General features: G+C 43.5%; 1 long non-coding RNA gene across 2 annotated transcripts in view; it reads left to right on the plus strand.

Annotated features, from left to right (window-relative positions):
* The window catches only part of LOC118905674, a 31,923-nt gene extending 18,600 nt beyond the window's left edge, over positions 1 to 13,323 (plus strand). For both annotated transcript variants that reach the window (XR_005022313.1, XR_005022316.1), the window contains one exon: positions 11,555 to 13,323. This is a non-coding gene — a long non-coding RNA (uncharacterized LOC118905674). The remainder of the gene's footprint in view (positions 1 to 11,554) is intronic.
* Positions 13,324 to 13,529: the final 206 nt, after the last annotated feature.

Below are 13,529 nucleotides of genomic sequence, written 5' to 3' on the forward strand. Positions count from 1 at the left end.
CTTGTGGGGACAGAGGTGGTCACTAAACTCTGAGCAATTACTTAAAATTAGACTTGTCAGATTTGTTTAGGGTGACCAGGCAAGTACATACATTGACCCAATGTCACTCTTCCTGGAAAGGAGTTGTAATGATTTTGTATATCAGTCAAACTGTTCAAATACTAATGCCGCCTTCATGCTTTAATCACCATTCTAGTCAGATGTCATTTTTAGAAGCCCTTGGGGATTTGCATCCCTTAATGATTCTTCAATACCCAAACCAAGCATTCTTTAATTGGTGTAAATTGAGCAGTGTTTCAGTGCAAACAAGGAGAGGGCAGACTGATCAATGATGCCGTGCATGTCTGGCTATTGGAAAGCCATCGTCATTAGATCAAGTAACAAATCCTCAACTCCATCTGCCTCTGAGGAAACACCAGCTCATGGACCCGGCAAATACTATTTCTACTTGTTACCACTATCGGAAAGCACAGAGCAAGTTGTGATCCCCAAATCTCATCTTTTAGGAAAAGGGTTAAAAAAATCCATCATAAAAACACTCTCTGTTCCAATGTCAGAAACTGTATTCTGGAGCCTTCAATGTGAATTCAACTAGAAACAGTACTTCTATCCTCTGGAGATTTGGTGTCTGTCTCTCTTTCTCTATTTGTAGATTGCAAACAGTATACAATTTTTGTTTACTTGACAAGCCATTTTTTCCCATGATTTTTTTTTTTTGTTCCTGATGGTGCGTTATCCGTCTAACCATCTGAGCGTGCTTGGGAAACATGAAACAGGTGTTCATTCCCTCCTACTTTTCGTATGATTGAAAAAACTCCAGGCACTATACTTAAGAAGCCCAGGACAAATCCTTCTCATAAATGTGTCAAGCCCACTTTTCACTCCTGTCTCTTTCCATCAGCTCTCTCAAATTGAATACTTATTACTGGGGCGGTGGCGGGGGGTGGCGGGGAGAAGAAAAGGCGGCAGCAGGCCCATCACACACCTCCGGCTCAGGCCTGCCAGCCTCCTGCCCCCCCGCTCAGCAAACTGTGCTCAGATACTACGGGTCCAGTAGCTGCCTGTGTTCACTGTTAATTTATCTGGTTTTAGACAAAATGTGCTGACTCTTGCGGGGACTCTCTCAAGTTGATTTCAGTTTGAATTTTACAGTGGTCCAGTACTTCAGATTAGTAGAAAGGAGGAGTAAGAGGCTGTCAGCATCCTTGACAATCTTTGCTCGGAGCTTGGATTTAGGGAGGAGCTTTGGGTGGGTCAGCGGACTGGGGCAGCCTGTCTGTATGCAGTGCGCTGTAATCCACACACATCCTCACAGAGGGTGTCCTGCTTCCTTTAAGATGCTCTCGCCAAAGGTTTTGAGGACCTTGGGGTAAACCTTATGGGGGTGTCTTAGACTCCTGGATTCACTTTTGGAGCCCGGCTGGAGAAATGAGACAGAATGACACCTGAGCCATCTCCCTGTGCCGGTAGGTCTCGTGGACCAGAATATCACTCTTAGAATGAAAGCACATTCTTGCTGAGAAGCCAAAGGGGGTCAGTATTTCTTTATCTGGATCAACTTTGACGGTGTCAAGGAGCAGACTTGGAAGGGGCTGCGGAAATGATCTGCCGCCCCCGACATTTTTGAGGGACCCCTGAGTCTGCAGTGCTGTGGCCCCCTGTCCCAGCAGTCTTGTTTCTGTCACCTTTTCTCTTACAGACACTGCTACCTGGCTTTCTTCAGCCCTGTGATGGGTACAGTGAACTTGTGGGCAGAATGCTTGTTTCCAGTTCTGGCTTCTTCCCTGAGCCATCGCGTGACCTCTCTGGGTTTCCATGTCATCATTGCTAAGTGAGGGAGTTGAATTAGATGAGCCCTAAGATCCCTTTGCGATCTCACAGCTGAAGAGTTATTTTCTCCAGCGCCAGCTCTCATGAAAGTCAAGGGCAGGGAGCCCACCTCGCGTGTCTTTGGAGCCCCTGGTCTGACTCTCATTCATGGAAACGAGCATCTAAACCAGCACTTCCCAAACTTGAATGTGCATTCTAATTGCCTGGCGTCACGTAAAGAGAAGATTCGGGTTCAGGGGGTCTGGGGCGGAGGCTGGGATTCTGTTCCTCTGACAGCTCTCAGGTGATGGAGTCGGGCCGAGGGACGAGGCCTCAGACCAGAAGCTAAGGGAGCCCCGAGGGCTGGTCTGCTCTGCTCAGCCCTGGACCTCGGCACAACCTGTCTCAGGGCGCACAGCTACACGGGGTTTGGGTAAGGGAGTCCTGTGGGGTGCTCAGAGAGAAGGCTGAGCCGTGGACGACGGGTGCCTTGGCCAGGTCTCATCCCCACCACCTCCCATGTTGCTTCCGACGGGATTGCAAGGCTCTGGCTGCAGACCTGGCCCCTGGCCTCACCGGGCACCGTGTGCGGGGGGGGGGTTAGGAGACAGGCGGAACCTGGGGGAGGGGCTGGCGGGGAGAAGCACCTGCCACCACCCCCTGAGTCCTGGCTCCTGGCGCATTGCCCAGGGCCACCGCTCTCAAGCATGTACTCGCAGGTGCTCTCCTTTCCCCTTTGGTTGCTTCCTCTTTGACGTCCATTTCAACCAGCGCAAATTACTTAGAGGCAGCGGAGGGTTCCACACCGTCACTGTGGCTCCATCGTCATTTTATGGGAGGAGCATCGGTCTGGGAGACCAGCTTTATGGGTGTAATTCCGGCCGGCCCGCGAACCGGGGCAGGGCATGGCCCTCGGTCAAAACGCCCGAGACCCTAGCCCTCTTCCCTCCCGTGCACACCCACACGCAGACCTCGGAAAGGGGCTTTCCTGGTGCACAGTGTTTTCTAATTGAGGTGAAATCATATAACCTAAAATGAACCACGTTAAAGTGTGCACATCAGCGGCGTTCAGTCGGTTCACAATGATGTGCAACCACTCCTGGTTTTTTTTTTGTTTTTGTTTTTTAAATTGAGTTATTTGTTTTGTTTTCTTTTTGTTTTTTAAAAAAATTTTATTTATTTATTTATTTTTGGCTGTGTTGGGTCTTCATTTCTGTGCGAGGGCTTTCTCCAGTTGCGGCGAGCGGGGGCCACTCTTCATGGCGGTGCGCGGGCCTCTCATTATCGCGGCCTCTCTTGTTGCGGAGCACAGGCTCCAGACGCGCAGGCTCAGTAATTGTGGCTCACGGGCCTAGTTGCTCCGCGGCATGTGGGATCTTCCCAGACCAGGGTTCCAACACGTGTCCCCTGCATTAGCAGGCAGGCTCTCAACCACTGCGCCACCAGGGAAGCCCTCGAAACTTTTTCATGTCCCCAGAAGAACTTACCATGCCTGTGCCTTACTCCCATTTCCCCTCCCCCAGCCCCTGAACCACTCATCTGATTTCTATCTGTGTGGATCCCTATTCTGGGTATTTCATGTAAATAGAATCATACAGCCTGTGACATACCGTGAAAAATTTTACTTATTTATTTTTACTAGCTAGAGACATTACATTGAACATTTCAACAATTAAGACTTGAAACATATAAATCCACGGTGTTTGGAAACACGGACTTCATGCGTGCATGTGGATACATGTGTGTGGCCACATATACGTGTGCGTGTGTGTACGTGTGCGTGTGTGTACGTGTGCATGTGTGTACGTGTGCATGTGTGTACGTGTGTGTGTGTGTATGCATGCATGCGTGCCTGTGAGTTTAAGGTCCCTAGAGAGCCTAATATCCAGCTGAGGGTGCTACCACGCCCCAGGTCCCCTTTAAGACAGATTCAGGGAATTAATAAACCAAGTACGGACATAAACTCTGTCTCCCGGAGGATAGACCCTTTTTATTCATAGTCTGCTTTGCCTTCTGAAGGGAAGAGCGTGGCATGTGGAGGCCAAGGGAAACCATAGATAAGTCTGATCAAAGTTGCCATTTGGCAACAAACTCTACAATCACCACTCAGCCCTTTGGAAATTCTTGCCTTCCTTTCCCTGTCCTTCTAGCTCTTGTCTGCTTCTTCTCTTCCTTTGCAGTTTATTCCACCCAGTAACCCTGGCCCTACCTACCCAGCTCCCTCTCCATCTTATTTCTCCCCTCCTGCCATCCTGCTGGTTTGCTACCGAAGGCAATGGGTATCCCCAAAGGCATGGGGTTCTTGGTCCTACTTACAAATACAGGAGTTTATTAGAGGACGTATCGCCAGGCTTTTTTAGATTGCTCACCGTGACCACTAAAATATTTTGAGCATAAATTCCCAATATATGCTTGCTAATCTATTATTTCTTATTTATTGTGCACCGCTACTATTGCTACTAGACGATATACATTATAAAATATACATAAAGGTGAAAATTCAAAATAATGAGAATTTTTCGGAGATGTAGAAGTTCTAATATTTTCTCCTCACAACCCATGGGGTCCCTTTGGTGACCCATAGACCAGAGGTGGAAAAGGCTTTTCCAGTCTAACTTTAGGGGCCCCAGGGGCACTACGAATTCCTTGCCCCTCCTGAAGACAGGTCTTCCTTCCACAGATCATCTGCCACCCCAGCTGCCCACTGGGCTCCTGGGAATCACAGAATGGAAGTTGCTGCCGCAAGTGACCTTAGCTGTTTCTCCTCTTGAGGTTTCCTTGACGCCCCTCCCTGGCGTGCAGGCCTCACTGCTGCCCTTGGAGCGCCTCATCCCACAAATGAACTTTCACTCGTTCTGGGCTTTTTTTTCCCAGTGCAACCATCCCTGCTTTGTAAAAGAAATTACAAATTAAACAATTTTTAAAATTGTATGATTCCTTTAATTAATTAATTATTTAAAAATGGAAGTATAGTTGATTTACAATGTTGTGTTAATTACTGCTGTGCAGCAAAGTGATTCAGTTATACACACACACACACACACACACACACACATATATATATACACATTCTTTTCTTTAATATTCTCTTCCATTATGGTTTATCATAGGATACTGAATACAGTTCTTTGTGCTATACAGTAGGGCCTTGCTGTTTAACGATTTTTTTATCGTGGTAAAAAACATAACCAAAAATTTACCATCTTAACCATTTTTTATCATACAGCATTAATCAGCAGCATTAAGTATATTCACATTGTCGTGAAAAAGAGCTTCAGAACTTAGAAATCTGAAACTTTATAACCATTAAATGACAACTCCACTTTTCTCCCTCCCCCAAACGTCTGGTAGCCGTCATTCTACTTTCTGTCTCTACGAGTTTGGATATTCTAGATACCTCACATAAGTGCAATCATACAACATTTGTCTTTTTGTGACTGGCATATTTCACTTAGTGTAATGTCTTCAAGGTTCATTTATGTTGTATAGTATGTTATAGAATTTACTTCCTTTTTAGGGTTGGATAATATATCATTGTATGTACACACCATATTTTCTTTATCCATTCATATTTTGATGGACATTTGGGTTTCTTCCACCTCTTGGCTATTGTGAATAATGCTGCTATGAACATGGGTTTGCATATACTTCTTTGAGACACTGCTTTAGATTCTTTTGAATAGATACCTACAAATGGGATTGCTGGTTTTTAACTTTTTGAGGAACTTACCTACTGTTTTCCATAGTGTTTGCGCCAACAGTGCATAAGTGTTCCAATTTCTCCACATCCTCACCAACACTTGCTTTTTCTTTCTTTTTTTTCAATAGTAGCCATCCTAAGGGGCTGTTTTTTTTTTTCCCTTGAATTATAGGAGTTCTTTATGGATTCTGGATATTAACCCCTTATCAGATATGTGATTTACAAACATTTTTTCCCACTCCATAGTTTGCCTTTTCACTCCGTTGAATGCTTCCTTTGAAGTACAGAAGTTTTATAGTTTGATGTAGTTCCATTTGTTTATTTTTGCATTTGTTATCTGTGTTTTTGGTGTCTTATCCAAGAAAGCATTGCCAAGTCCAACGTCATGAAGCTTTCTCCCTATGTTCTCTTCTAGGAGTTTTATAGTTTTGGGTCTTACATGGAGGTCTTTAATCTATCTTGAGTTAATTTTTGTGTATGTTGTAAAATTAGGGTCCAACTGCATTCTTTTGCATGTGGATATCCAACTTTCTCTTCACCATTTGTGGCAGAAACTGTCCTTTCTCCATTGACTGGTCTTGGCACCCTTGTTGAAGCTCATTTGACCATATACAAGAGAGTTTATTTCTTGGCTCTATACTCTATTCCATTGGTCTATATGTCTGTCTTTATGCCAGTGTCACACTGTTTTGTTTTGATTACTGTACCTTTGTGATATGTTTTTAAATCAGGAAGTATGAGTCCTCCAACTTTGTACTTTTTCAAAATATCTTTGGCTGTTTTGGGTCTGTTGAGATTCCATATGAATTTTAGGATGATTTTTTTTTCTATTTCTGTAAATAATGCCTTTGGGATTGGTAGGAATTTGGTTGGATCTGTAGATCACTTTGGATAGTATTGATCTCTTACCAGTATTGTCTTCCAATTCATGAGCATGGGATGTCTTTCTATTTATTTGTGTCTTCTTTCATTTCTTTCAGTAATGTTTTGTGGCATTCAGTGTACAAGTCTTTACCTTCTTGGTCAGGTTTATTCCTAAGTATTCTATTCTTTGGGATGCTATTGCAAATGGATTTTGTCTTCTTAATTCCCTTTTTGGATTGTTCATTGTTAGTGTATAAAAACACAAATCATTTCTGTATGTTGATTTTGTATCCTGCCACTTTGGGGAACTCATTTATTAGTTCTAACAGCTTTTTTGGGGGGGGACGTGTGTGGAGTCTTTAGGGTTTTCTACATATAAGATCATGTTATCTTTGAACAGAGATAATTTTGCTTCTTCCTTTCTAATTTCTATGCTTTTAACTTCTTTTTCTTAGTACTATGTTGAATACAAGTGGTGAAACCAGGCATCCTTCTTTTGTTCCTGATATTAGAGAAAACACTTTCAGTCTTTAACCATTGAGTATGATGTTTGCCGTGGGCTTTTCATATGTGGTCTTTATTATGTTGAGGTAGTTTCCTTATATTCCTAGTTTGTTGATTTTTTGTTTTTTAAATCGTGAAAGGACGTTAACTCTTTTCACATGCTTCTTCTGTGTCAGCTGAGAAAATCATATAATTTTTGTCCTTCATTTTGTTAATGTGATATATTTCTGTCCTTCTTTGTTTGGTTCCTGGGTCCTGTTAAATATTTCTTCCCAACTTTCAGCTCTCTGACAATAACCTCAGTTTTCAGTAAAAGTGTGGGTTGGGATTTTTGTCCATATGTTATATGTTGTGATTTCTTAATTTTATAGCACATTTGATTCTTCAAGCGTGCACCATTCTGTGCTTTGTTTAGGAGAACACGACTCCATTCTTTTATAATCACGCAGCCCTCTATTGTAAAACTTCTCTCCAAGTTTTCTTTGGACTCTTCCCTTTTTCAATCTCTTTTCAAATCCCTAAGTAACCTCCTATGTGTCCCCCCAAAATTCATTCTTATTCTTTTCTGTGAAATGGCTCTGTCTGGTGACTCAGCAGTGAGACGATACTAAAACAATAGTAGCTGGAACTCCACGTTCCCCTGGTTGCCAATACCACCCCCTGATCCTGCGTATTTTCTGAGTCTTAGAAAATACAACTTGGATGTACATCTTAAGCATATTTCTGGTTACTGGTGCAAAAACAAAACAAAAACAACAACAACAACAACCCCCCCCCAAAAAAAACAACCCAATAAACAAAACAGAATGATACCTACACTTAGCAGGCAATTGGTAGAATAGGAGTTTTTTAAAAAAAAAATTTATTTATTTATTTATTTATTTTTGGCTGTGTTGGGGCTTTGTTTCTGTGCGAGGGCTTTCTCCAGTTGAGGCAAGTGGGGGCCACTCTTCATCGCGGTGCGCGGGCCTCTCACTATCGCGGCCTCTCTTGTTGCGGAGCACAGACTCCAGTTGCGCAGGCTCAGTAGTTGTGGCTCACGGGCCTAGTTACTCCGCGGCATGTGGGATCCTCCTAGACCAGGGCTCGAACCCGTGTCCCCTGCATTGGCAGGCAGATTCCCAACCACCGTGCCACCAGGGAAGCCCAGAATAGGAGTTTTATTTTTAGAGTCAACCATACTTTGAAACCTAAGGCCATTTTATCAATGCTTTATTATAGATGTAATCAATTCCGTTCAGAGATAAATGCCTAAAGAATTAGATCATAAATGAAGGAGAAACAATGTGGAACAAAACTGTAAGGATGTGAAGCATGAGCAATGTCTTGTCCTTTCTGAAATTTGTGATACCCAAGCTCTGTTCTTTTTTGGAGAAGCCATGAACCGGCAGAGATGAAGATAAAACACAAGGGGAACAACACAGAATCAATCACGAAATGCTGTCTTACCACAGTTATTTTTCTAAATACTACCATAATTACACTTAACTGTTATTAGTTATATATCACAGTGATGTTAATGAAAATGACAAATCAAAAGGGAAAATTTACATAAAGCTTTCTGTTGGAGGCCCATGAAAGCTAGCTGAAAAAAAAAATAAATCAAAACTTCAGTTTGGACATTTTCTAATTAGGTAATTGGCAATGGAATCTTACTTATCTTTTTATCTTGAGAGTTTTTTTTTTCAGATCAAAAGATTTCCTCCTTATTAACGTTAAAGTAATAAAAGTGTCTGCCTAAAACTATTATTTTATGGGTAAAATGGTTCCATCTTTGTACCAGTATTATAAAATTCTGGATTTAATAATTCAAAGTTATGGGGCTGACATAGAATTTCTTATGAGAAACGCACACAGAAATCCAGGATCTTACAAAATGATTTATCTTTCATTCATGTTTTAATTCTATTTTTAGTAAAACTTGATTGTTAGTAGATACAAGCTACCATGAAGCCTTGGTCATTTTGTAATAAATGATTTATCATTACCTACAGCACTGGAAACTCCTCACTTCTTAAAAATGAAAAATGCACGGCAGGCCCCAGTTTTTGTCTTTTCTGATATTGCTAAGCAAATCGGAATTGCCTGAATCCTCTGCGGAGTCACATTGAACCCATTCTAATCTCCTGCGTGAACTCAGGGCTTGTGCTTTCAGACCCTGGTCGTGGCCTTCTCAGACCTTGGAGGAGCTGCGAGCAGGACATTCTCTGTCAGCAGCTTACCCTGCGTATTTTATGCAGCCAAGCTATAGGAGTATCAAATCTACCTCTGACATCTTGGCTTTGTGGTTTTAAAAAACCCAAACAGGAATTCTTCTGAAATAGCTGTTGCAAGAGTCTTAGCTTGGCTGGTCTGACTTCCAAGGGTTATTTGTGGCAGGATAATCTCTCGTAAGGGTGAGAGGTTCTGTCTTATTTCACTTTAGGTTCAAGCTCTTTTCTGGCAACAGATGGTGTGATCATAGCCACTGTGATCTCCTTAAAGGAAGAGATGGGGTTTAAGACTAGTGGAAGGACAAACTAAAATATATAGGTGTGATCCAGAGGGGGAAGAACATGCCAGTATATGAAGAATTATAAGAGTAACATGAATTTAAAAAGTTACACCAACAGCTAGTAACACAAGCGTACGGGCTCCCTCGTTACTGATGACCATGGGGCCACGTTGCTCAGAAGGAGGGGCACGGCGGGGCCACATGAAGGACCCCTGAGGCCCTTGTCATGCTCTTGCCCAATATCTGTTCAATCAACACCATTCTTTGAGGATTTCTGTCTGCATGGGGAAGTGAGGGTGGTCAGCTTCCTGCTGCTCTGGAACTCTCCATCCGCACATTCCCTGACCATCGCTGTCTGGAACAGAGTATAAACCTAGCAGATGAAGGCTTGGTCCATCACTGGTCAACTCACCCAATTCAGGAATTGGTTAAGTATCCTGACAGGGCTGGCAGGGGTGGCGAGGGATGTCCAGGCCGCTCCCTCAGCAGGTGTGAGTGACCCCTCCTTCACCTCTTCCCTGACAGCAGGGCTGCCCAAATACAGACGCTGGGCCACCTCCCTGCTGGAAGGGAGCATCTGGGGAGGCTTCTCGTGGCAGCCTCCAGAGGCTGGGCGAGACCCTCAGGCTTAGCAAACCGGGCTGACGAGACGGTGAAATATTTATTGTGATGCCTCCTCTTTTTTTTTTTTTTTGAAGTTCAAAAATCCTTGTCATCCTTGGGCTGAAGTCCGTGGCCATGAGAGGAATTCATAATTAATCAGAGGTGGCCTGCTCCCACTTACTGATGACCTCGGCTTGCGGCAGGAAGAAGACAAGTGATGGTCTCTGCCTACTTGCTCCACTGAGTGGTTTTTTCCTAATAAAACAGAAAAGTCCGTGAAACAAAAGAAAGCAATCCAAAAAACTTGCCTGTTTGATGGTCTCTCACTAGTTCTCGGTGTGTGAAATATTTTCTCACATGGGTGAAAAAAGGGGCAAATAACTTTGCTATTTTAAAGTAGACTTTTTATATGAGTCATGTTTAGTCTTAAGGATACTTATTTCTTGGGACTTCCCTGGTGGTCCAGTGGTTAAGACTCTGTGCTCCCACTGCAGGGGGCCCGGGTTCGATCTCTGGTCAGGGAACTAGATCCCACAGGCCGCAACTAAGCGTTTGCATGCCGCAACTAAAGATCCTGCAAAAAAAAAAAAAAAAAAAGAAGAGAGAGAGAGAGAGAAAAGATACTTATTTCTTATCTCCCTTGAGTGTCTACAAAAAGCAAAGGAAGGATTGTGGGATTCTTCAGATAATTCAGACCAAAATGCTGATTTTCCTTTAAATATGTAGAGAATGGAAGAAAAATCTAGCTACATCTGACGTGTGTTGCTTGAGTACTCTTTTGAGTTGGTGGATAAGGCCATGGCCTTACCCTTAAGCCAAGTCGCCTATCAGTGGAAAAATATTACATATTTGTTATAAAGGAGGGCTTCAAGTGTCTGCCAAAAGTGGACAAATGTTTTCCTTCAGTGTACACACTAGTGAGTAATTTGGCATTTACCTGTTTCCATCAGTCATACTCTGATTGGTGTATGGATTACGGAGAAAGATGCACCGATTACGGAGAAAGATGAAGGCTCCCCATCGGGGTATAAGGTGACTCCTGCTTTGGGTCTCCCTACCTGTCTAGTCCCAGCACCTGCCATTCCCCAAGGGATCTCTTGCTCCAGGGAAACTTCCCTGGTGTTCCCAAAGCCATCCAGATCACCTCCTTCTCTGTGGCTTTACATCTGCTCTGCTCTTTGTTTGTTTATTTATTGATTAATTGATAGATTCATTCATTTATTTGGCTGCATCAGGTCTTAGTTGCGGCATTCGGGCTCTCCGTTGCCGTGTGCGGGCTTCTCTCTAGTTGTGGCGCCTGGGTTCTGTAGTTTATGGCACGCGGGCTTAGTTGCTCCGCGGCATGTGGGATCTTAGTTCCCCGACCAGGGATCTAACCCGCGTCCCCTGCATTGAAAGGTGGATTCTTAACCACTGGACCACCAGGGAAATCCCTGACTCTGCTCTTTGGGCAGCCTCCTCTTTGGTACCTTTCTGACCAATCCACCTTCCATCCCATCCTCTGCTGAGAAGGGCATCTCTCCTTTGACCTCTCATTTTCTCCTCTTCACGTCTCTAAAATACCACATTTCTCCTTTCAGTGGCCACAGATATTCACTGAGGGCCTCTCCTGCCATTGGCTCTGCTTGGATGGTGAGAAAACACAGTCCCTGCCCTCGTGGTGCTCACATTCTAGTGGAGAAGAAAGATAATAAACACGCATATAAAATGACGCCAGGTAGTGTGATGACGAAAATATGCAGAGGTTCTCCTGTCTGACTTTCCCAGCACACTGTGAACCCCGAGAGCAGGTCCTGTGGGATCCAGCACAGAGTATTCACGTGGTGTTAGGTGGTGAATGAATGAACAGTTGAAAGGAGCATTCGTTGGACCTCTAACTATCTTCCCAGTCTTCCCAGCACTGGAGGATGTAAAAGAAATAAGAGCTAATGTTACTTGTTACAGCTGGAAAGTTTTCTCTTCTTGAAGAAGATCTCTGTGGTATTTTCAGAGATAAAAAGGAATCTTCCCTCTGACTAGAAGATCACTGTTGGTTCATACAGGCAGACACATCCCTATAAACATCTTCTGTCTGCCGTTAAGTCACCGTTCAAGTAGATTACCCCCCAGACACGTAAAAAATGATGGTTCTGTACTACAGGTTTTCATTCCTATTAACTTCTATGGCATGTGATCTTGAACAAACATTTGTAGTCAATATTTGATAAAAAGTCCGATTCCGTCAAGTAAACAAAGCATTAGAAAAAATAATTTCATTCCTTTGCTAAACTAAATCCATTAAGACTCTAACACAAGTAGAACTGGGGCCAAAGGATATTGGAAACAAAACAAAACAAGTGAGACTCATTACACATTTGCATTTTGAAATTAGTTGCTGCCCTAATTATTTGTCAGTAGAAGCATAAATTAGGCAAATAAAACTTAGAGTGAGCTTTTAGGCACCCACAGGATTCTCTCCTCAAGAGTAAATTGTCATAACGGTTCAGTGTGACGGTTTACTTTTGCTGTCTTTCTGTGATGGAGGAACGACAGGAAATTGAAATGGAGCCCATGGAAATGAAACAGACTCCAGAGAAAGAGATAGACGCAGGTGGGTACTTGTGGTTTCCCCTGTAAGGTGTGGGTAGGTAAAAACAAATAAACCAAGCATGTTGGGACCAGGAGCTGCTTTGGAAATATTACCTATTAAGTGTGACTTCATGACTCCAACGTGGAACTAAAAGATGAAAGATGCAGTTAGCTTGGAGCTGTTGTTCATCTTGCTGACATAAATAGGATTGAATGATTGGAGTATTTGCTCTATCTGCTTTCCCATACACCACACCATGTCCATGGAGCTAGGGGCTTCTACTACAGCTGGAACGTTTCTTTCTGTTGCATAATTAGGCATACATTGTTGGTGGCCTCTCTCAAAAGCTATGAAACAGCACAATGATGCTAAGTAACAAACAGCTCCAAATCCCAGTGACTTAAATCAACCCCTACTTTTGCTTGCACTCCAGGGCTTTGGGTCAGCTGTGGCTCAGCTGAACCGGGCTGGGTTCTGTTGGGTAGCTCTCCTCCAGGTACATTCCACAGGTGTGCGGGCCAGTTGGGACAACCCTGCGTCAGGCTGCAGGTGGAGCTCAGGTCTGTTTCATCTGCCTCTCATTCTGCAAGGATCGTTGGAGGGCTTAGAGCTATCTGGCCCGTGATCTTTCCAAGGTGGAGGTGGGTGCTCTCAGAGGAGTGAGTGTGAACACGCACACCTTAGGCCTGGACTCCAAATTGGCACGTGGCGTGTCTGCCCACGTTTTATTGGCTAAGGGAAGTCCCGTCGTCAAGCTCAACATCCTTGGGATAAGAAAGCAAATTCGTCCCATGGAAGTCAGTGTTGTATGTGTTTGGGGTGTGGAGTGAATGTTTGCTAAACAATAATTTAATCTACCATGACTACCTATATGTAAAAGAAGACCTTCATTTTCCGACTGGGGCCTTTACACATGAATTGTTTAAAGTCTGCTCTTTTTTCTTTTTCTTTTTTTCCCTCTCATGAGTTTGTTCATTATAAATGTG

This window comes from Balaenoptera musculus, chromosome 13, assembly GCF_009873245.2.
Source record: "Balaenoptera musculus isolate JJ_BM4_2016_0621 chromosome 13, mBalMus1.pri.v3, whole genome shotgun sequence".
NCBI lineage: Eukaryota > Metazoa > Chordata > Mammalia > Artiodactyla > Balaenopteridae > Balaenoptera > Balaenoptera musculus.